At 46.5% G+C, this 17819-nt stretch overlaps 3 non-coding genes across 3 annotated transcripts; all 3 read left to right on the top strand.

The window, feature by feature from the left end:
- Window positions 1-6271: 6271 nt before the first annotated feature.
- On the top strand, window positions 6272-6390 carry LOC125511935. Its single transcript, XR_007285202.1, has one exon. It is a non-coding gene; the product is annotated as a 5S ribosomal RNA (ribosomal RNA).
- Window positions 6391-6764: 374 nt separating this feature from the next.
- Window positions 6765-6883, top strand: LOC125511712. The gene has a single exon (XR_007285070.1). It is a non-coding gene; the product is annotated as a 5S ribosomal RNA (ribosomal RNA).
- A 365-nt stretch (window positions 6884-7248) lies between these two features.
- On the top strand, window positions 7249-7367 carry LOC125511809. Its single transcript, XR_007285126.1, has one exon. It is a non-coding gene; the product is annotated as a 5S ribosomal RNA (ribosomal RNA).
- Window positions 7368-17819: the final 10452 nt, after the last annotated feature.

Raw genomic sequence — 17819 nt, 5'->3', positions numbered from 1 at the left:
GGGCTAGATATAACCAAGAAAACCCGATTGCCCGAGAAGATTGATTTCGTTTTAGAAACGTAACCAAAATTCCTTACTGTACCTTCTTTAAATTCTTGGCGAGATTTTCTTGGGTAGTGGACGGAGAATTGGGTGGGACGGCCTGATAATTACCGGTACATGGGCAATGCCGGCATCGGAACTCGGGGGCCGCTACCCATGTGGGGTACGTTGCTCGGTGATATAGAACCACCCCGATTGCCACCCCTTTATGGTGTCCACGAAGGTGCCCTCGAGCCATGTGATGTTGGGCATCTTGCCCCATGGCGCCTCCGCACTCCGCCTGGCGGCCGCTCACTACCTTCGGCTTGACATTGAAGGTCTTCAGCCATAAGCTGAAGTGGGGCTTGATGCGGAGGAAGGCCTCGGACACGACGATAAACACCGAGATGTTGAGGATGAAGTTCGGGGACAGATCGTGGAAATCTAGGCCGTAATAAAACATGAGGCCCCGGACGAAGGGATGGAGAGGGAATCCCAGTCCGCGGAGGAAATGGGTGAGGAATACCACCCTCTCATGGGGCCTGGGGGTGGGGATGAGCTGCCCCTCATCTGGGAGCCGGTGCGCGATGTTGTCGGGCAGGTATCCGGCTCTCCTCAGTTTCTTGATGTCTCCCTCCGTGACGGAGGAGACCATCCACTTGCCTCCCGCTCCGAACATGGTTGGAGAAGGTTGAGGTGAAGTGAGGACTTGGGCGCTAGAGCTCGAGTGTGCGGGAGCGGATGAGCAGAGGAGGAAGAAGGCATGGATAGAAAGGTGAATCCTTATCCCTTTATATGGGCGAACAAAATTGAGCGTCCCCACTTGCCTGGTAAAACTCGCTTATCCCCCAAACGCCGCAATTGATGGCGCGGTTGGGTTATCCACGCCCGTATTGATGAGAATCCCGTAATAAGGGGAAATGATCTCTGCTTTGACAAGACGTGTCGAAAAACTACCTCGCGTTATGTGCGGGGCTGGTTAAAAGAAATAGTTCGAATAATCGCCAGGCCGTGACGTAACGTCATGCTGCCAAAACAAGCTAGAGGATTAGATCTGCGAAAGCATTATTCTCTACAGTGAAATGTGGAACTTATTTTGCAGGGTCGGACACTATCCTCGTATTCAAATTCTTCTGTGATGTATTCGGAGAAGGAACCCGCCTTGCAATGCCGAAGACAACTGCGCACCGGACTCATCGTCATTGAAGCCTGGTTCAGGGGATACTGAGGGAGTCCTGGATTAGGGGGTCTCCGGACAGCCAGACTATCTCCATTGGCCAGACTGTTAGACTATGAAGATACAAGATTGAAGACTTCGTCTCGTTTCCGGATGGGACTCTACTTGGCATGGAACGCAAGCTAGGCAACGCGTATATGGATATCTCCTCCTTTGTAACCGACCTTGTGTAACCCTAACCCTCTCTGGTGTCTATATAAACCGAAGTGTTTTAGTCCGTAGGACAACAATCACAACATACAATCATACCGTAGGCTAGCTTCTAGGGTTTAGCCTCTCTGATCTCGTGGTAGATCTACTCTTGTACTACACATATCTTCAATATTAATCAAGCAGGACATAGGGTTTTACCTCCATCAAGAGGGCCCTGAACCTGGGTAAAACTTCGTGTCCCTTGCCTCCTGTTACCATCCGGCCTAGACGCACAGTTCGGGACCCCTACCCGAGATCCGCTGGTTTTGACACCGACAGTTAACAAGACCACTAGTTTCAAGTAAAAGGGCAAGGGAAAGAAAGGGAACTTCAAGAAGAATGGCAAGAAAGTTGTCACTCCCATGAAGAAGCCCAAAGCTAGACCCAAGCCTGAAACTGAGTGCTTCTATTGCAAAGGAAATGGTCACTGAAAGCGGAACTGCCCCAAATACTTGGCGGATAAGAAGGATGGCAAAGTGAACAAAAGTATATATGATATACAAGTTATTGATGTGTACTTTAATGGTGTTCATAGTAACCCCTGGGTATTTGATACTGGTTCAGTTGCTATGATTAGTAACTTGAAACAGAAGTTACAAAATGAACAGAGACTAGTTGAAGGCGAGGTGACGATGTGTGTTGGAAGTGATTCCAAGGTTGATAAGATCACCATCGCACACTCCCTTTACCTTCGGGATTAGTGTTGAACCTAAAATAAATGTTATTTGGTGTTCGCTATGATTGGATCATGTTTATTGCAATATGGTTATTCATTTAAGTCAAAGAATAATTGTTATTCTGTTTACATGAATAAAACCTTCTATGGTCATACACCTAAGGTGAATGATTTATTGAAGCTCGATCGTAGTGATACACATATTCATGATATTGATGCCAAAAGATGCAAAGTTGATAATGATAGTGCAAAATACTAATGGCACTGCCATTTAGGTCATATTGGTGTAAAGCGCATGAAGAAACTCCATGCTGATGGGCATTTGGAATCACTTGATGCTTGCGAACCATGCCTCATGGGCAAGATGACTATGACTCCATTCTCCGGAACAATGGAGCGAGCAACAAACTTATTGGAAAAAAATACATACTGATGTATGCGATCCAACGAGTGTTGAGGCTCGCAGCGGGTATCGTTATATTCTGACCTTAATAGATGATTTGAGAAGATATGAGTATATCTACTTAATGGAACACAAGTCTTAAACGTTTGAAAAGTTCAAAGAATTTCAGAGTGAAGTGGAGAATCATCGTAGCAAGAAAATAAAGTTTCTACGATATGACCGCGGAGACGAAATATTTGAGTTACGAGTTTGGCCTTCATTTGAAACAATGTCGAATAGTTTTGCAACTCACGCCACCTGGAACACCATAGCGTAATGGTGTGTCCGAACATCATAACCATACTTTATTAGATATGGTGCAATCTATGATGTCTCTTACCGATTTACCACTATAGTTTTGGGGTTATGCATTAGAGACAGCTGCATTCACGTTATGTCTAAACATCTGTTGAGATGACACCGTATGAACTGTGGTTTAGCAAGAAACCTAAGCTGTCATTTCTTAAAGTTTGGGGTTGCGATGCTTATGTGAAAAAGTTTCAGCCTGATAAGCTCAAACCCAAATCTGAGAAGTGCGTCTTCATAGGATACCCAAAAGAAACTATTGGGTACACCTTCTATCACAGATCCGAAGGCAAGATCTTTGTTGCTAAGAGTGGATCCTTTCTAGAGAAGGAGTTTCTCTCAAAATAAGTGAGTGGGAGGAAAGTAGAACTTGATGAGGTAATTGTACCTTCTCCTGAATTGGAAAGTAGTTCATCATAGAAATCAGTTCCAGTGATGCCTACACCAATTAGTGAGGAAGTTAATGATGATGGTCATGAAGCTTCAGATCAAGTTACTACCGAACCTCGTAGGTCAAGCAGAGTACGTTCCATACCAGAGTGGTACGGTAAACCAGTTCTGGAAGTCATATCACTAGACCATGATGAACCTACAAACTATGAGGAAGCGATGATGAGCCCAGATTCCGAGAAATGGCTTAAGGCCATGAAATATGAGATGGGATCCATGTACGAGGAAAAAGTATGGACTTTGATTGACTTGCCCGATGATCGGTGAGCCATTTAGAATAAATGGATCTTCAAGAGGAAGACGAACGCTGATAGTAGTGTTAATATCTACAAAGCTCGAATTGTTGCAAAAGGTTTTCGACAAGTTCAAAGTGTTGATTACGATGAGATTTTCTCACTCGTATCAATGCTTAAAAATCTGTTTGAATCATGTTAGTGGTTGCCCAATTTTATGAAATCTGGCAAATGGATATCAAAACTACATTCCTTAATGGATTTATTAAAAAAGAGTTGTATAGGATGCAACCAATAGGTTTTGTCAATCCTAAAGATGCTAACAAAGTGTGCAAGCTCCAGCGATCCATCTATGGACTGGTGCAAGCATCTCGGAGTTGGAATATACGCTTTGATGAGTTGATCAAAGCATATAGTTTTATAAAGACTTGCGGTGAAGCCTGTATTTACAAGAAAGTGAGTGGGAGCACTATAGCCTTTCTGATAAATATATGTGAATGACATATTGTTGATTGGAAATGATGTAGAATTTTCTGGAAAGCATAAAGGAGTGTTTCAAAGGAGCTTTTCAAAGAAAAACCTCGGTAAAGCTGCTTACATATTGAGCATCAAAATCTATAGATATAGATCAAGATGCTTGGTAAGTTTTTTCAATGAGTGCATACCTTGACAAGATTTTGAAGAAGTTCAAAATGGAACAGTCAAAGAAGGAGTTCTTGTCTATGTTGCAAGGTGTGAAGTTGAGTAAAGACTCAAAACCAGACCACGGCCGAAAATAGAAAGAGAATGAAAAGTCATTCCCTATGCCTCAGTCATAGGTTCTATAAAGTATGCTATGATGTGTAGCAGACCTATTGTATACCTTAGCATGATTTTGGCAAGGGAGTACAATAGTGGATCTAGGAGTAGATCACTGGACAATGGTCAAAATTATCCTTAGAGGACTAAGGAAATATTTCTCGATTATGGAGGTGATAAAACAGTTTGTCGTAAAGAGTTATGTTGATGCAAGCTTTTGACACCGATCTAGATGACTCTAAGTCTCGATCTAGATACATATTGAAAGTGGGAGCAATTAGCTAGAGTAGGTCCATGCAGAGTATTGTGGACGTAGAAAATTTGCAAAATACATACAGATCTGAATGTTGCAGAACCATAGACTAAACTTCTCTCAAGCAAAACATGATCACTCTTTGGGTGTTAATCACATAGCGATGTGAACTAGATTATTGACTCTAGTAAACCCTTTGGGTATTAGTCACATGAAGATGTGAACTAATAACATAAAGATGTGAACTATTGGTGTGAAATCACATGATGATGTGAAGTAGATTACTGACTCTAGTGCAAGTGGGAGACTAAAGAAAATATGCCCTACAGGCAATAATAAATTTGTAATTTATATTTCCTTATATCATGATAAATGTTTATTATTCATGCTAGAATTGTATTAACCGGAAACCTAGTACATGTGTGAATACATAGACAAACAAAGTGTCCCTAGTATGCCTCTACTTGACTAGCTCGTTAATCAAAGATGGTTAAGTTTCCTAGCCATAGACATGTGTTGTCATTTGATGAACGGGATCACAGCATTAGAGAATGATGTGATGGACAAGACCCATCCGTTAGCTTAGCACTATGACCGTTTAGTTTATTTCTATTGCTTTCTTCATGACTTATACATGTTCCTCAGACTATGAGATTATGCAAATTCCGAATACCGTAGGAACACCTTGTGTGCTATCAAACATCACAACGTAAGTGGTGATTATAAAGATGCTCTACAGGTGTCTCCAATGGTGTTTGTTGAGTTGGCATAGATCGAGATTAGGATTTGTCACTCCATTTATTGGAAAGGTATCTCTATGCCCTCTCGGTAATGCACATCACTATGAGCCTTGCAAGCAATGTGACTAATGAGTTAGTCACGGGATGAGGCATTACAGAACGAGTAAAGAGACTTGTCGGTGACGAGATTGAACTAGGTATGATGTTACCGACAATCGAATCTCGGGCAAGTAACATACCGATGATAAAGGGAACAACATATGTTGTTGTGTGGTTTGACCGATAAAGATCTTCGTAGAATATGTAGGAACCAATATGAGCATCTAGGTTCCGCTATTGGTTATTGACCGGAGATGTGTCTCAGTCATGTCTACATAGTTCTTGAACCCGTAGGGTCCGCACGCTTAACATTCGATGACGATATGTATTATGAGTTATGTGATTTGATGCACCGAAGGTTGTTCGGAGTCCTGGATGAGATCATGAACATGACGATGAGATCATATATCGGAAGGCTACATTCGGACACGGGAATGGTTCGGGTTGTTTCGGAGTACCGGGGGTTACCGGAACCCCCCCGGGTAGTTATTGGGCCTCATGGGCCTAATGGTGGAAAAGAGGAGGCAGGCCATGGTGTGGTGTGTGCCCCCCCTATCCCAAACCAAATTGGACTAGGTCTAGGGGGCCGGGGCCCCCTTTTCCTTCCCTTCTTCCTCCCTTCCTTCTTCTCCTACTCCTACTTGTGGCTGGCCCTCCTTTATATACGGGGGAGGGGGCACCCCATGGACACATAAGTTGATCTTTAGCCGTGTGCGGTGCCCCCCTCCACAGTTTTCCACCTCGGTCATATTGTCGTAGTGCTTAGGCAAAGCCCTGCGTCGGTAACTTCATCATCACCGTCAACAAGCCAGGGGTAAGATGTCGGATACGATCATACCAGCACTAAAGCACCGGATCCCATCAGAACATCGAAGCTAAGCATGCTTGGGCGAGAGTAGTACTAGGATGGGTGACCTCCTGGGAAGTCCTCGTGTTGCATTCCCTTTTTAATTATTATTTTGCGCATCGTGAGAAACAAAACGCACGTGTGCAATATATATATATATATATTAACCCGTTAACTTATTTTTGATGTTTGCGATATGTTTTAGCTCGCAGCTCATTACTCACGCGTCTAGGGGGAGTTGGGGCGCGAAAAGCGCGTTATGAAAGGGGTGTAAAATACGTGTTGCTGCGGTATAGAGGGAGGGGTGGAAGTCATGGTAAACTCGTCTCCGTAGTTGAGCGAGAGAGTAAGTAGTATAGGGCATTATCCATTATTAGGCAATGGTTGTAATGGTAGTAAAAATGTATAGTCGTCTTTGTAGTGGACCTGGGAGTGGAAAGCATAAGGGATGAAGCCGGGGGTAACATGTCAGATGCGATCATACTAGCACTAAAGCGCCGGATCCCATGAAAACTCCAAAGTTAAGCGTGCTTGGGCGAGAGTAGTACTAGGATGGATGACCTCCTGGGAAGTCCTCATGTTGCATTCCCTTTTTAATTATTATTTTGCGCCTTGTGAGAAACGGAACGCACGTGCGCGATATATATTAACCCCGTTATCTTATTTTTGATGTTTGCGATATGTTTTACCTCGCATCTCATTACTCACGTGTCTAGGGGGAGTTGGGGCGCGAAAAGCGCTTTCTGAATGGGGTGTAAAATACGTGTTGCTGCGGTAGAGAGGGAGGGGTGGAAATCGTGGTAAACTCATCTCCGTAGTTGAGCGATAGAGTAAGTAGTATAGGGCATTATCCATTATTAGGCAACGGTTGTAATGGTAGTAAGAGTGTACAGATGTCTTTGTAGCGGACCTGGGAGTGGGAAGCATAAGGGATGAAGCCGGGGGTAACATGTCGGATGCGATCATACCAGCACTATAGCACTGGATCCCATTAGAACTCCGAAGTTAAGCGTGCTTGGGCGAGAGTAGTATTCGGATGGGTGACCTCCTGGGAAGTCCTCGTGTTGCATTCCCTTTTCAATTATTATTTTGTGCCCCGTGAGAAATAGAACGCATGTGGGCGATATATATTAACCCTGTTATCTTATTTTTGACGTTTGCAATATGTTTTAGCTCGCATCTCATCACTACTAGGAAAAAAGGGCTATAGATAATATGGACACTAATGGCGCACCAGACATGTGGTGTGCCACTACTATATAGAAGTGGCGCACCATGTGTTGGTGCGCCATTAGTGTGATAGACACTAATGGCGCACCACGCCCATGGTGCGCCACTACTAACATATTTTTTTCTTCCAAAAATACTAATGGCGCACCAGGGCACAGTGCGCCATTACTAGTTTTCACTAGCAATGGCACACCACTCACCCCGTGCGCCACTTCTATCATTTTTTTGAAAAACTACTAATGGCGCACCACCAGCTGGTGCGGCACTAGTAACCATGGTGTGCCATTACTAATGGCGCATTTGTAGGTGGTGCGCCATTAGTAACCTGAGACCAGCTATATATTTTGGACAGCCACCTACACACTCACTTTCCCCACTTCATTCTCTCCACCTCCTCCTCCAAGCTTGTCTCGGGTGCCTCCTCCTCCCCACCTCATTTGCACCATAGATTCATCCAAATTAAGTGGTTAAATTACCTTTTTTTGATAGGTAAGTAAGGGGAAAGCTTTCTTTATGTTGTAGATCTACTTTTTCCTCCCTCCAACAACGTGCACAAGCACTTTTTATGGCCTAGCTAGATCTATGTATGTTTGTGGTGTTGCATATGTTTGTGGTGTTGCATATATGTTTGTGTTTGCGGGTACCGGTATTTGAAATGTGATCGTTGCCAATATTTTGCCAGAATGTTGATTCATTTCCGTTTCGGCGAGAATTTTGGCACTATGCATTCTTTTTGGTCCTATTTGTAGGGAAAGTCATGCCAAATTTTTTCTTGGTTCTAAAATATCGTTTTGCTCTACCCCGCAGGAGACCATGGTCCGTACGATGACCGAAGGCATCATGAATAGGTTTTTGAGCTCCGCAAAGGCCGAGATGCTTCAAAAGAATGAGACGGAGATAAGATGTTTGTGTCGAAGATGCAAGCTGAAGAGCCTTATTGCGGACCCGGATTCTAGGCAGGTGCGGGACCACCTGCTCTTGCGTGGTTTCATGGATGACTATGAAGTCATCCATGGGGGCCGGGCAAGAAATGAGGAAGGGCAGCAAGACAACAACCGCGGCGAGGGCGGGCGAGAAGACGAAGAATCTCTAGGACATGATCACAACGGTGATGTTGTACACAGTCACCATGTAGAAGATGCCGGACATGATGATGAGGAAGATCAAGACGAAGGGCATGATCATGAAGATGAAGATGCCGGAGCAGACGATGATGGACCATCAATGGGCTAGGTGCAGGACCCTCATATTCAAGAGCTGCTTCTCAAGCAGACGGATAACGCAAGAGCTGTCGCCCGGGAGAAAGCCAAGCTAGATCAATTGGAGATAGATGCGGTTACTCCATTGTATGAAGGATGCAGGCCCGAGGATACCCGCCTGAAAGTAATGCTCATGGCTTTGGAGATGAAGGTAAAACACAAAATGACCGACGCATGCTTCGACGAGAACATGTCATTCAGGCACGAACGTCTTACCAAGGGGAACAAGTGCCCGACTAGTTTCGAGGAGGCGAAGAAAATCGTGTGTCCTCTGGATTTACTGCACGTGAAATACCATGTGTGCATGAACAATTGCATCATTTATCGGGACAAGCATGCGGAGTCTACCATATGTCTGGTGTGCGGCGTCACTCGATACAAGAAGAGGAAGAAAGCTCCTCGAAAAGTGGTGTGGTACTTTCCGATCACTCCTCGTCTGCAGCGGTATTTCGCGGACCTTAAGGTAGAAAAGCTCCTGCGTTGGCACGCAGATAGGGAGGATAAGAAGCGAGAAGATGACGCAAATGATCCGAAGATAAATAAAAAAGACAAGATGCTGAGTCACCCTAAGGATGGGAGCCAGTGGCAAGCGTTGATCTTCGAACACCCAGAATTTGGGAATGATCCAAGGAACATCGTGCTGGGCACAAGCACCGATGGAGTCAATCTGTTTGGCATCCAGAGAAGCACACATAGCACCTGGCCTGTGTTTGTGTGGATGTACAACTTTCCCCCTGGTTGTGCATGAAGAGGAAGTACATTCACATGAGTATGCTAATTGAAGGGCTGAAACAGCCAGGGAACGACATTAATCTGTATCTGGGGCTGCTAAAAGAGGAGCTAGACACGCTGTGGAAAACGCTATCCAATACGTGGGACGCCGCAGAGAAAGAATATTTCCCTATGAGAGCCGCACTGCTCACGACGGTGCAGGACTATCTCGGTTACAGATATGTCACGGGGCAGGTGGTCCACGGATTTTCTGGATGCGTCAGGCGCGTGGATGACACAACGTATCGCCAGCTAGATAGAGATCCTGGGTCTTCGAAGCCGTGTTCATGGGACATCGAAGGTGGCTTCGCGACGATGACTCGTGGAGAAAATGCAAGGATCTGTTCGATGGTGAAACCTAACCCCGAAGACGCCCGCGTACGAGGAGCGGCGAGGAAATAGACGAGTTGTTGAAAAATTGGAAAGATTGCCCACTGCCGAGAAAGAAGCAAAAGGCGCCAGAGCCACTGCTGAAGATATGGAAAACGAGGTCTGTTTTCTGGGACTTGCTGTACTGGAAGATCCACCGTGTGCCTCATAGCCTTGATGTCATGCATATCACGAAGAACGTGTGCGAGAGTCTGCTTGGTACCCTGCTCAACATGCCAGAGAGGACCAAAGATGGGCCGAAAGCAAGGGCAGACTTGAAATCAATGGGCATCAGGGAGAAGCTTCGCGCTAATGATGATGATGAGCCGAAGCAGGACACGGAAAGTCGTCGCAAAGGCAAAAAGGCCAAGAACACTGGAAATGAGTTCCCTCCCGCGTGCTTCACTCTAAGTCAGGAGGAGATCAATCAGTTTTTCACCTGCCTCATAGGAGTAAAACTTCCTTATGGTTACGCAGGGAAGATAATTAGTAGATACCTAGACTCAGCGAAGCAGAAGTTCAGCAGGATGAAGTCTCACGACTGTCACGTGCTGATGATGCAGATACTTCCAGTTGCAATCTGTGGGATTCATGGACGCGCATGTCCGTGAAATGCTATTTGGTCTATGCAACTTTTTCGACGTCATCTCTCCGAAGTCGGTTGTCGTGAGGCAACTCAGAAGGTTACAGGAAGAGATCGTGGTGATACTATGTGAGCTTGAGATGTACTTCCCGCCCGCATTCTTCGACGTTATGGTGCATCTGCTGGTCCATATCGTGGAGGATATCATCCAACTCGGGCCGACGTTCCAGCACAACATGATGCCGTTCGAAAGGATGAATGGTGTAATCAAAGGATATGTTCGCAACATCTCACGTCTACAGGGAAGCATAGCCAGGGGCTTTCTGACCGAAGATTTCATCTCCTACTGCACGAATTATCTAGGCATCGAGAACCCCGTTGTTCTTCCCGTCAACAGGCACCTCGGCAGGCTCGCTGGATTGGGTCACCGTGAGGGTCGCCGCGAAATGCATGTCGGCTTCGAGGGTCGACTCGCCGACTTTGAAAGAGCAAACCTAGTCGCGCTACAACACATAGACGTGGTCGATCCTTGGGTGGTAGAGCACAAAACCTTTATTGAGAAGACATAAAATGACCGAGGCCAACAGAGGATGGACAGAGATATAATCAAAGAGAACAACTCATGTTTCATGTGTTGGTTCAAGCAGAAGCTTCTGTCGTACCCTTTACATGAGGATTCTTCCGCGGAAGAACAACTCATATTCGCTTTGTCACAGGGTGCCGAGCACAACCTGATGACGTATGAGGCGTACGATATCAAGGGCTACACATTCTACACCGAGGGAAAGGACATGAAGAGCGATGGTTATCAGAACTCTGGGGTAACAATGGAATCCTACACCGGTAATGACAAGGACAGATACTACGGAAGGATCGAGGGGATCTGGGAGCTAAGCTACGCTGGAGAGAAGGTCCCGATGTTCTGTGTCAGATGGGCCAAGAGCGTCATAAAAGAAGACCGGTATTTCACCACCATGGTTATACCCGAAGCCAAATCCAAGACCGCGGGCGCAAACGTCACCACGAAAAATGAGCCATGGTACTGGCTTCCCAAGTGGACCAATGCTTCTTCATTATCGACCCGTCAAAGCCCAGTCGTGTTGTCGTGAGGAGAGGCACAAGAAAGATCATCGGAATGGATGGAGTCGCCAATGAGCAAGACTTCGACAAGTATGGCGACCCGAAGATGGAACATAACGACGACGGTGAAGTACCAGCATAGACCACAAGAAGAAGCAGGACCACCCTACCTAAAGGACGTCTGTTCAAGAGAAGAACTCCATTTACAAAAAATAAGGGCAAGAAGATTGTGAGCAGATAGCTAGCTAAGATCGATTGTATTTAAATTGTAGCCTTCATTTCTCGATTGTATTTCGACATATTGAAATGATATTTCTTCTGTTCAAGTGTCCTCATGAATATTTATTTATGTTAATTATGGTATTGAATTTCTAATTCACAAAAAGTATTGAATTTGTTAATATTTTTTGAACTCATGAATATTTTAAATTTAATTCATGGGCACTTTTTGAATTCATGAATATTTTTTCAAATTTGATGATATTTTTTCATATTCAATATGAAAAAATATTGAATATTCATGAGGACACTCGATCTCGACCCCCCTCCATCTCTATCGCTATCCCCCCTCGCCAGATCCCCCTCGCCGCCGAGCACCCCCCGCACCCTCCCCCGCTCCACCGCCGCCAACGATCCCCCGCACCCTCCCCTGTCTCCTCGCTCGGTTCCCCCCAACGGAATCGGCCGAGCGCACCACCCAGCCCCTCCCCCCCCTCGAGCGAGACCTAGGGTTCAAGACGCCGATGTCGGCCCTCCGCTAGGCAACAAAAATCCTAAAAAAATTACTAATGGCGCACCGCTAGGGGGTGCGCCATTGCTGTCCAAAAAAAGATTACTAATGGCGCACCTCTAGGGGATGCGCCATTGCTATCCAAAAAAAGATTACTAATGGCGCACCGCCAGGAGGTGCGCCATTGCTATAAAAAAATACTAATCGCGCACCGCTAGGTGGTGCGCCATTGCTAACCCTCCCCCCCACTAAAATCCCCAGTCCCCTTTCTATCTTCCCCAATCGATCACATCTCACCCTCCCAGTGCCCCGACCCGTACTGCGCCGCCGCTGCCCCCGCGCCCCCGTCGCCTCCCCCGCACCCGACGACCCCCGCGCCCGCTCCGCCGCCGGAGCACTAGGAGGAGTAGGCCCGCCGGAGCATGTCTTCTTCCTCCGACCGACCCCATCTCACCGTCGCCACCGCCTTCTATTTCACCGAGCGGCTTCGCCTCCGCCGTCCGTCACCCGTGTAAACTCGCCACTGTCCGTCACTACCCGGCCCCTGCGTAGGTGCCCCTCCCCTCTCCACTTCCCCTTCCTTCGCCCCATGCCTGATTGAGCCGACGCGCCAAGTACTAGGTAAGTTCTGAATTTTGGGGCGGTAGTGTGTGTAAGCGAGTGAGAGTGTTATGCATCGGCATCTGATGCTTCCTGGTTAGACTTGGGAGTTTGCATTTGCTAACATTTCTATATATGCAAAGTTGCCTTCTGTTCTTGTTTGAATTATCTAACGCAATACACAGTCATGGATTGTCTAAGGTGAATATTTTAAGTACAACTTGCTGCAAAACCTGGAGTGCATTGGCATGTTCCTTTCTTTATGCCATTCCTGTAGTCTGTTTGCTAGGCACTTACAAGGGCGCAATTAGTCAACCTTAAAACTCAACTGAATTGTATCGGTTTGTCTAGTTCTGAAGGGAGTGGTGTTTTTATTTAGTTGTTCGAGCCTTCTTTTTTGTTTTCTTAAGTAGTTGTAACTCTCAATATTGGTCGTCCTACTTGGTCTCCAGCCACATTACCGTCCTCTTATTATACATAAGCTTGACAGTGGCTATTATGCCCATGTGTTGTGATGTTGTGAGGAAGAGGAAGGTGATTTGATTTTTATTTACTATCCTTGTAATATGATCCTGCTTTGCTTGAAAAACCAGTCCATGACAGATAGAAGCAATGACATGAGCTACTTCAGTGACCAGTTACACTTGCCTATACTTATCATAGTTTTGGTTTCTGAATATGCATCTATGTGCCTGACAAGACTCCTCTAGTACACATAGTACCGTTTTACTAGCAAGTTTTGGGAATTGTCTTTATTTATTTATTGCAGAAGCTTTTGATTTTTGAGCATGTGTTTCTCCCAGGGTTGTTGTTCTTGCTGCATATGGCCAGCCAATAGCATGATTTAGCTTGTATACGGAGTGCTTTAACTAAAAATTGGATATATTCGTAGTGACTTGGTATACTTGTGTTCAGTTCCCAAATATTAGGCGGTTGGTGCCTTGATGGACTAGTTATATGAAACTGTTTGTTATTTTTTCCGTATCTCTCATGCTGATACTGTAGGAGTAAAATCCATGCCCTGTTAACAATGTATTACAAGAATTGTTTTCTTTTGTGTGTTTCCCTGAAATATTGTGTTATAATAGAACTGTTCCTGGATGTGGTCATGGCAAATAAATTTGTCATCAGTTTGTAGGTTGTTGAATCATCAACTCGTAGTTGAATTGATTAGAGTTGGGTGAATGTAACTAGACTTATACTCTCAGATTTTGTCATAGTTGATGGTGTGAGGACCTATAATGTGATAAAGTATATACATTGTTGCAACACCTATATAATGTGATAAAGTATATACATTGTCATCTAAGTTGAGCTGATTTTGATTTCCGTATGTTATGGGGGCACAACAGATATTGCTATATGTTCATTCTTGAGGGTACAGACTTGCTAAACTATTGATGATTTTTTGTTGGGTGACCTATTAGATCTGGAATGGAAGCTCACATAAGTTGAGCTGATTTTTGTCCATATGAAAGTAGAGGACCATATGGTCTATGGCCTTTTCATCCATATGAAAGTAGAGGCACATTGTGGTGCTAGTTTGCTGGGTTTTGTCTCCGACCATCGTGTCGTGATGATTTTGCAGGTACCCCGAGAGGCCCTTGAGTTTGCCGGAAGGTCGATTAACTTCCATTCCAACAAATTCGGGTACTGCATATGTCCTATTTTCAGCAAAGGTCATGCTGAAATTTTCGGTGAATTTTAGCATGACTTTGCTAAAAATAGGAGATATGGGGTACTTGCGACTAATGCATGGGCCGGGGTATCTTTGTACTTAATTAAGTAGGATCAACTGCCCCTTTATTCTTGCTGCATTAAACCATAGGTGGCAATAGAGCCAAGTGATTAGGCCCAACTTAGAATTCTCCTTCCCTTTTCTTGGTAGGGTATATTATTAGAAGATACCCATATATATCAGTCAACCTAGGGTGCCCCGGCATCGATAAACCCTAAATGATAAAAGCTTAGCTTTTAGGATGCCTCGGGTCGACAAACCATAAAATTATAAAACCTTGGCTTTTAGGGTGCCTCGGCATCGACAAACCCTAAATGATAAAAGCTTAGCTTTTAGGATGCCTCGGTGTCGACAAACCCTAAATGATGAGACCATGATCTTGTTCCTTGACAATAACCAATTTTTTGGCCAAATTTTTTTCCTATTTAAAGAGAAACATAGCCTACAACGATGAGGCCGGCGGTTTGGGCAAGCAACTCTAGGAGCTGTCCCAGGAGATGGAGGAAGAACCTCACCGCTATGAGGACGCCGCGGAAGACACCGATCCTGACTACACAACACCTAGTGGCGTCGGGGATGACACCACTGATGGTGCCGCCAAGGATGCCACCATTGATGATGGCAGCGCACGCACAGATGACAACCAACCGAAGAGGCAATGGAAGGACCGGCGCCCGAACATGCTTGGCACCGTCAAGGAGGAATTTATTGAAGTGAACTCCGACGGGCATCCAACGGAGCCCAAAGAATTAGTCAAGGGGTACTCGGCTCAGCTCGGGTGCATTCTCCAAAGCACCGTCTCGATCAACACCGAGAACCTAAGGCATAAGGACTGAGGGAATTTGCGTAGCCTCCTCTTCATGAAGCTGCACGAACGATACAAGTTCCCCGCTGACTTTGCAAACACACGCCTCTTAGGGAATAAAGTGAATGGTGCCGCCCTCACGAGGATGAGCACGGCCCTGTCTACTTGGAGAAGCGGTGAAGAGAATGATTGACAAAGGTGATAGTTATGAGAAGATCAAGACAAAAAATCCTTCGATCAGCGAAGATGACTACAAGGAGTTCAAGATCAAGTGCGAGAGCAGCGCGACCGTGGAATCAAGTTACTGGGGGAAAGAAATTGGGATTTGAACTTAGGGGTCCACCAACTCGGTCCCGGCGGTTACAGAGTGGCGGAGCCTATATGGGACAAGGAGGACACGGAGCGTGTCGAGCAAGGCCTACCGCCCAGCTTCGAGAAATACCGTGACAAGCAGGCTAGGAACTATGTCAGGGCCCGGTACAAGGAGGACCCGGTAACAAAGGAGCTTACCACGGATCCGAAGACCAGGGCGCTTGAGCGTGTTCTGGTAAGGAATACACCCCCGCGTAATTAGCTCCATATGGTTGCATTCTAATTAATGAAGCCAAATTTCTAAATGGTTCACATTCCTTCCGCAGGAGACTGAAAGCAGTAGCGCGGGGTCGTCTCAAAGCTCCCCTTGGGATAGCACTCTAAATAGGGCGTTGAAAGTAATGAAAAAGAAGGATAAGCTCAGTAAGCTGTCGTCAGCTGGTCGTGTGGCCAGCAAAGGCTTCTCCACAAAATGGTCTTCATACTATAACGCTGGTGGGCGAAAGGAGAGAAAGACCAGCTCGGAAAGCCAGTCGTGCAAGGTTCAAGAACTCAAGGCACAAGTGGCGCGGATTCCGGAGATTGTCCAAGAGCAAGTGCAACAACAACTGGGAACGACGCTCACCGCCATTGTGCCTACCTTAATTCAGGGGCTGACGACGTGGATTGCGGGCGGCCAAGAGGGGCCGCCCCCGGTTCCTAGCTTCACGGTCAGCAACTCACACAACGCGCAGGTGGCGCCATTCCATTAGTGTCTCCGACGGAGGCGGTATTGGTGTCTCCGACGCCAGCACGGGCATTGGATCTTAATGCACCCGGGTGTACGCCGGACGGCACCTCGGCAGCAAGCGGCCCCTCCTTCAGTTGCATGCCCGCCGTTGGCAGTGCCTCGACATTAGCCGAGCTCGACGCCATCACGGTAACTAAGCCTCTCGGCCGATGATTTCATCTCCTTGCCTTTGACTGGGCATCCCTGATGCCCTACATGTTTTCACAGGGCACCGCCGACATTCCATGCACTCTCCTACACTTCGTGGGCGGCGAGTTGATCGATGTCGCCAACGGCAGAATCGTTCAACCAGGCAACCCCATGTTCCACGGTAATCCGATGCCACCCACCATGTATAGGGTTGAACTCGTTCGGGTGCTGCCAGGCTGCGATGAGTTGTTACATCCGATTCGACCCGCTGGGGCCGACGAAGATGATGTGATGACCCTCAGCGCCTGCGTAAGCTGGCCCCTGCTTTGGCTGAAGAGCCAGATTCGTTTGGGGACAGGGGACACCACCCCACAGATAATACCGCCACTCGTGCCGGCGCCAAGCCATGGCAAGACCGCCACAACGCTACGGGACATGCCGGACATCCCTATGTCACAAGATCCGAACATGCATATGGCACATGATCCAGACGACGACGACAACGACGATGGTACATTTACCAACGTCGATAAGTACTTTGCCGAACATGGGTACGATGACGAATTCTTCGGGCCTCCTTCTCAAGAATCCAACCCTGAAAAAGACGACAGCGATCTAGCTGGTACCGCGGAGAAACCCAATTGCAACAGGCGTCGTCTGGAGTTCAGTTCTCAGGAGACGCCTCCAGCGGTCGCCTTCACCGAGCCTCAGATAGCTGAGGTGCGAAATATTATCAGCCCCAACACACTCAAGAAGGCGGTCTGTGAGCAGAACTCGATCCCATTACAACAGAAGAAGAAGGGACGGAAAAGAAAGAGTAACAAGGGTGCGAGCTAGCCGGCACCGAGTACGATCCGTGCTCAGGACGGGCCACCTTCACCTAAGGATATCTCAAGGAGGGTGCATGCGGCGGATAGGCTGATGCTACCGACTAATCTGCTCAATGCTGCAACCAGTGCTATGCGGAGTCTGCATGACAGTGTTCTTTCTTTGGAGAAGCGTCGTCTCTTCGAGAATGATGTGGCATACCTGGTTTTCGTGGCCAAGGTGCCAGAGGGCATGGGCTTTGTCGATAGCGCCATCGGGGGTATGATCGTCCTGCGGTTTGATGACATCTTTGCTATGTTTA

The sequence above is a fragment of the Triticum urartu genome, chromosome 5, assembly GCF_003073215.2.
Source record: "Triticum urartu cultivar G1812 chromosome 5, Tu2.1, whole genome shotgun sequence".
Lineage (NCBI taxonomy): Eukaryota > Viridiplantae > Streptophyta > Magnoliopsida > Poales > Poaceae > Triticum > Triticum urartu.
The sequence above is the reverse complement of the archived record's forward strand: the minus strand, read 5'-3'. Positions and strand labels throughout refer to the sequence as shown.